Here is a 6859-nt window from a genome sequence, read left to right as displayed (position 1 = left end):
TAGGTGAACAAGATTCCACAGGACCCTGATCAGTACTGCAGACTTCTGGAAGCTGCAACATCTTAAGAGTGGTGAGGTGGTGTCTGTTCCTGGGGCATCCTGCCATGTCCCCTGTAAGATAGAAGGGCAAGGGTTATGCAGCTCATGTCAGCAGCTCCTCACTGTGCTGTCATAGCAAGGCCCCCAGGTGAGCCGACACAGGTGGTAGAATCAAGAGTGAAGAGGAGCAGAAACAGACATGAGCTAAAAGCCTGTCCTGCCCCTTGTTCCATATTCCAGGTGCTCTCCAAGTCCTTGGCAAGCTGTTTAGGTAGCAGGCTCTGTAATGGCTTTGAAAGTAACTGGTGAGTATGGGCCATTTACTGGGGAAACTACATCCCATGTCTTCTATTTGGAAGAGTACCTTCTGATCGGGCCACTATCTCTGCAGAAAGACTTACCTTTGGGAAGCTCTTTTGCTTCCACTCCCTCATTACAGCCTTTCTATGACTCTGCAAGTGGTACAGAAAGTAAGGCTCAGAAACTAGAATGGGTTTCCCTGATGCCACCCAATGTGTATCAGTCCAGGCTCCATGCAGGAAACAAAATCCAGTCTAAGTATCTTAAGCAGGAAGGGATTTAATACAGGGAATCCAGGGCATATAAGACCACTGGAAGGGCAGAAGGAGCAAGTTCTAGGTTAAGTCTCCTAGAATAACTCCCAGAATACACAGAGCAGAGGCACTTGGACAGCTACTGCCAGAATTATGCCAGATGCGAGGCGCTGTTGCATTTCTAATACCACTGCCTCTTGATGTCTAGAATGTGGGAGAATGAAGTGAGGTCCCTGTTGCAAGAAAACCTCCAGTTACTACCACCATGCTATTTGCCAATAGCAATAGCCATAAACTGCCAGAGGACGGACTCACGTTAGCTTCCTAAATCTCACATCAATACCTCTCATTGGCAGGAACAAATCTGCATCCAGAACCCTAGCTTCAAGACGGTCTAGAAATATCCTGCTTAGGCTGGGTGTGGTGGCTCATGCCTGTAATCCCAGCACGCTGGGAGGCCGACATGAGTGGATCACCTGAGGTCAGGAGTTGGCGACCAGCCTGACCAACATGGTGAAACCCCATCTCTACTTTTAAAAAAAATACAAAAATTAGCCGGGCGTAATCCCAGTTACTTGTGAGGTTGAGGCTGAAGAATTGCTTGAACCTGAGAGGTGGAGATTTCAGTGAGCCAAGATCGCACCATTGCACTCCAGCCTGGGTGACAGAGAGAGAATCCATCTCAAAAAAAAAAAAAAAAAGAAAGAAAGAAAGAAAAAGAAATATCCTGCTTAGCTTTGTAGCCTCTCCAGGCCAAAGAAGGTAGAAGGGAAGTTCAGTGAAGCGGCACAGAGGACCCTGCACTTAGGAAACCCAAAGCTGAATTCCAGCTCTGCTACTCTCTAATTGTGTGGTTTTTGGCAAGTGACAAAAATGTGCTTTGCTTTCTTGTCACTATGACATGACAATGCCAGCAGCCATCTCCTAGCAGGGCTGAAAGGGTTAAATAAGATGATGCTTGCACAATGCTACCGTAAGTCCTCAACAAATGGTAGGCAGTGAGACCATTATTATTATCACAGTTTTAGAAAAGACTAGCTCCTCTCATCTCTCTACCAACACCACCACCACCAAAAAAAAAAAAAAGAAAGAAAGAAAAATCAGGTTACACAATCACACGAAGTATTTTCATACCACTTCTAAGAACAAGGAATCCTTGGAGAAATAGAATTTAGATGCAGAATTCTTGAATTACCAGGGCTTTTCTTTAGCTTTTGGAGGACGATGGGAAAGAATACTGAAAGCAAAATTTATTGAGGGGAAAGCTTAGTATACGGTTAATCCCCCCCTGTGGGGCAGCTCCGAGAAGGGAGGAGAAAGAAAAAGAGGTTCTTGGTATTAGTTCTCCCAGAAGCAAACGAATGCCTCACTTTGCTTAGGACCACAGAGCATGTGAAGAAAATAGTGGAATATCTTCATCTCCATCCGGTGTTTTGGGAGGATGGAGGAGAGTTATTAGTCTGTTCCTAGAAAGGCAGCCGAGTCAGCAAAAAGAGATGAGAAATCACAATCAGGCAGCCCTGTGGGTCCCCGCCCCCACCCCGATACTCCCTTCTGGGATGCACGACCTTGGGCAGGTCGTGTTCTTCCTAGAACCTCTTCTTTCTCATCTGCAAAGTGGAGGTAATCTCTTCTCTTTGCTGGATGGCTATGAGGACATGAAGTTAGGTCATACACTGAGTGTTCTGTTTTCCTGCCCCTGCCCACGGGCCTGCCAAAAAACACCGGGATTTATGAGCTCAAGCCAACGGAGAATGTGTGTGATGGGGTGTCGATTCCAGGACAAAAGTCTGATCTGGGTATCTGTACCTCGTGGAAGCTGGAGCCTGCACCTATAGCAGCCAAGATGCCTTTTGTAAATCAGCCCACATTTCTTTTTTTCCAACAGGGCAGTGATGCAGGGAGAGTGAAGAGACTTGCCAGACAGAAAAGGCGGTAAGGAGACCCTTTCCTATCACACTTTCAAAGGGTCAGGTATCGAGGCAGCTATTTGCAGGTAACAAGCATCCTCAGACAGTGATGGAAGAGAAAAGCCATTCATGGATGGTGGTGTGTCTGAATTGGAAGATGCCTCCCCATCCCTGCCACACTTTGAGTAAGTTGCTTTGGGTTTTGAGATGGAGGTGCCCCTCCCACGAAAGTGGCCAAAGTGATTAAGGGGACATGATCGGCATCCTGGGGTCCTTTGCAGCAGGCACGACAACTGGATGCCCATTTGAGCGCCTGAGGATGGTGGTCTGGAAGGACCCACAGGCACAGCGGGAAGGCTCGATTAGCCCGCCTGGCAGCCGGACCCAGACCTGGCTGGCAGCAGCATATTGCTCACCGTCTGGCAAATAGACAGATTTTCACAAACCAGATTCCTCTTCACAGGCCTGGGCCCTTCCTGTCCAACTGTTCCGGCATCTGTTTCTCTTAAAATGTATTTATTACACCGAGAGGAATAATAATGGGGCCAGGTCTGAGGCCCCGGGGGCAGTGGCTGTTTCTCCACCCAGGGCTTCCAGGGAAGCATTTGTGTCAGGGAAAATGGAACAATGCTTAACCTGGGAAGAGTGTGTCCTTGGTCACTGGAGTCGGAGAGGGACTGGACATTGGCCCAGGATCTGAGGCTGAAGGAGAAATACTGGGGATGGTGGTTGGGGGCTTGATCTGGAGTCTACTTGTGGGCTGTGTGGCTTTGGGCATCTTCGTGAACCTCTTGGAGCCTCAGTTTCCTTCTCTAATGAAATGGGGGTGAAGCTGCATGATCTCCAAGGTGATTTGTTTCTTGTTTTGCCTGTGAGTGATTTAAAAAGTTTATGCCTATAGAATTCAGCCTTACCTGCACACCCAAGATTATGCATTCATTCATTCATTCATTCATTCATCCTTTCATTCATCAGATTGTTCAATGAGCAAATTACTGTCTACAAGACACTGGGGATGCAAATGGTGATTTAAAGAAAATGGGGAGCAAGGCTGCTGGAAGCATGTTTCCCACCACTCAGATAATGTGAATATGTGTACCAACACCAACGGCAGCTGGTGTTCATAGGCCTGGTTTACCATGTGTCAGCCATGGTGTTAAGCACCTTACAAACATCACCTCCTCTGATATTCCCAACAGCACTGCAAGATATATATATATGTGTGTGTGTATATATATATATATGTGTGTGTGTATATATGTATATATATGGTGTGTATATATATGTATATATGGTGTGTATATATATGTATGTATATGGTGTGCATATATATATATGATGTGTGTATATATATACACCATATAGATATATATGGTATATATAGATATTCCTTTGTCTCCATAGGTGATACTGGGGGAAATGGAAGCCCAGAGAGGCAAAGCAACTTATCCGAAGGCACACAGCAAATACACTGACAGGAAATGCCCTGGATGAGGATTTCACTGGTTGACTGACCATTTCAATGGCTTTGCAGCTTTTGAAGATTTGCTGCTGCCCGCATCCTATCTGATTTCTACAGTAGCTTTCTGGGGTTGCTGGAAAGGACGGTGAATCCCATGTGACTAGTGAGAAAGCTGAGGTCTAGGGATGGACAGTGATTTCTTCAAAGTTACAAAGCAAGTCAGCAGCAGCATGATCTGTAAATACAAAACTGTAAACCTAAACCTCCCACTGTTTGTTCATTCATCCCCTCACTTAACAGGTACCCTATGTAGTTGATTCAAATGTGCTTGTTTAGCCTTTAATATCTCTGAAATCAAGTTTCATCATACAATGCATGACATGCCATGTTTTAATTGGTAGGTTTTTTTTCTTAGTGAAACATAAAATAATGGTGCGGTGGCAAGCAAAGTCCTATTGGATGGCATTTACTGAGCGCCTATTATATGCCTGTGTTGGACATGGTTCCTGCTGCTCTCCTCATCCATGGAGCAGGTTCCTGGCAAGCTGGGATTCTTAGGAAGTCCTAGGAAGATGGATTTTAGGTGTCAGGGTTTGGTTCCCTTTACCATGTTCATTGGCCAGCTCTGTTCAAGGAACTGGAGTTGCAGACAGATTCCATTTTGTTGGTGGAGGTTGGGGGTGGTAGTGACCATCACCAGCGTCTCAGGAACTCTCATTGAGGAGCCTGAGAGCTGAGCCTCTGTTTAGTCTGTCCAGGTGCCCTGCTGTCCATCTCCAGTCAGACAGACACCTTCCCCAAGTCCCCTGGGCCCAGGGAGACTAAGCTGGGCCCCCGGCAGTCCTCACTGGGACTGTAGTGATGCTGATCCTAGTGCTGTTGCTCTGAGCTTCTGGAACACTTGGGGTAGAATGATTTTGTCAGCTCAGTCCCTGCTGATTCCCAAGAGACAGGAGGAACCAGAGCAGCGGGTGCAAGTGGCTGCAGTCAAAACACAGTGATGGGTTAGTTTGCTCCGTAGAGGGGCAGGTGGGGCATGCAGCTGGGACAGAGCAGCTGCTGGGAGCTGACTGCCTGGCAGGGCTGGGCCATGCTAGGAAGATAAACGTGCCTGCTCTGCGAAGGCCTGCAGGGCCGGCAAAGGAAATTGAGTCACAGCATCAAGGTGTCCAGACATTTGGAGCAGGCATGGGTAATTTACCCCTTTGTGGCAAGTCTGTTCCTTAGACAGAGGAGAAGGGCAGGCATCTTAGGAAAGAGGGCAGCCCAAGAAGGGATGTGGCAGGTCCTCCATACATGGACGCATCCCTTGGGAGGCAGGCAGTATCACGCAGCAGAGCCAGGCTGGAACTGGAAGAGAATTTACAGGCCACGCCCATCATGTTCTTACTTTTATAGATGACATATGGAGACCAGAGAGGATTGAACCACCAAGATCAAACAGCAAGTTTCATCACCAGCAAAGTGGGCATGAAACACCTCCTTTCTCCTGGCATAGTGTTTATAAAACCATGCCATCAGAATACACACACACACACACACACACACACACACACACAGAGAGTCACGTAGAGGCATACACATGCACACATACACACATACACATGCATACATAGACACAAACACACACACACACAGACAGACACACGTACACAAAGTGGCTTTCCTATCATAGAAACACTTGAAGTAAGGGATTGCCAAGTTAAAAAAAATTCTGAAGATGTTTTTATACTTACATTTACAAGATTGTACATAGAAGAGTAGATCCAGGTGTGTCAAATGGTCTTAGGGAAAATAAAAGCTGTCATTGACTAAATTGGTAAACTCTCAGTTACATAAAGTTAAATCTTTATTTATCGCAGGGCTTATCAGAGCATTTAAAAGGATATTGTGCATTCCCAAGAAATGAGTGGGGAGGAGGACATATGGGTGAAAGGAGGCCAAAAATATTAGTTTCACCTCATTATTGTCTTTCTTAGAACTATTAAAGAAAAATGTATTGATTTGTAATGCTAGAATAGCAAAGGATAAAAATGAATATGTAAAGACTTAATGTCCATTCATTCATCCATCAATCCATCTATCCAACTAACCACCTATCCATCCATCAATCTAATCATCCATGGATTAATCAAGCCAACCATTCATTCATCCATCTGTTCATCCAACCGTCTAACCATTTGCCTGTCCAACCATTGCTCTATGCATCTATTCCTCCATCTGCCCATTCCAAATCCCATGCACCCACCTACCTATCCACCTAACTTTTCATCCATCCATCCTCCAAATATTCACTGACTACCTATTAAATGTCAAGTACTGTACTAGGACTAGCAGTCTGCCATGAGAAGGGGACAATGGGTGTAAAAAAACACTCGTTGTTTAAGAAGGTACTTGTAATTTGGTGAAGGAGAGGAGAAAGGCAAATATGCTACAAATATATCTGCCTGTAGCTCCCTGTAGTGAAGGTGTAGAGTGTTAGGATTGAGGCTGGAAGGTCCCAAGTAGAGGTCCTGTAATCTGCCCCAGGGAGTGTGGACATTATTCTTCAGGCTTGTTGCTTATGTTTAGGAACCTCAATGTCCTTGGTAAAAGGGGGTTCTTAACCATAATTATAGACCTAGGGAGAAGAAGCAGCCCTCATCCACCCACTTTTTATAGTCGCTATTTTGCATGTGTTTGCATGTGATTTGCATGTGTTTGCTTGTGATTTGCATGTGTTGCACTTGACAATCAGCGTCTCCACACTGGACTGTGGGCCCCTTTAGGGCAGGAACTTGAGTGTTTTTGCTCCTCAAAGCACCCTTTCAGGCTTAGCATGGAGCAGGACATGGCTTAAGCATTTGCTAAATGTCTGATAAAAGGTCCGCCAAATGGAAGAAGGAATAAAGGTC

The 6859-nt window shown here is 45.8% G+C and overlaps 1 long non-coding RNA gene across 1 annotated transcript; it reads left to right on the top strand.

Annotated features, from left to right (window-relative positions):
- The first annotated feature begins 212 nt into the window (after positions 1–212).
- On the top strand, positions 213–4227 carry LOC129023256 (uncharacterized). Its single transcript, XR_008496740.2, has 3 exons — positions 213–344; positions 2482–2688; positions 3908–4227. It is a non-coding gene; the product is annotated as an uncharacterized LOC129023256 (long non-coding RNA).
- The last annotated feature ends 2632 nt before the right edge of the window (positions 4228–6859 follow it).

Source organism: Pongo pygmaeus, chromosome 23 (assembly GCF_028885625.2).
Source record: "Pongo pygmaeus isolate AG05252 chromosome 23, NHGRI_mPonPyg2-v2.0_pri, whole genome shotgun sequence".
Lineage (NCBI taxonomy): Eukaryota > Metazoa > Chordata > Mammalia > Primates > Hominidae > Pongo > Pongo pygmaeus.
This window is presented reverse-complemented; position numbering and strand designations above follow the sequence as displayed.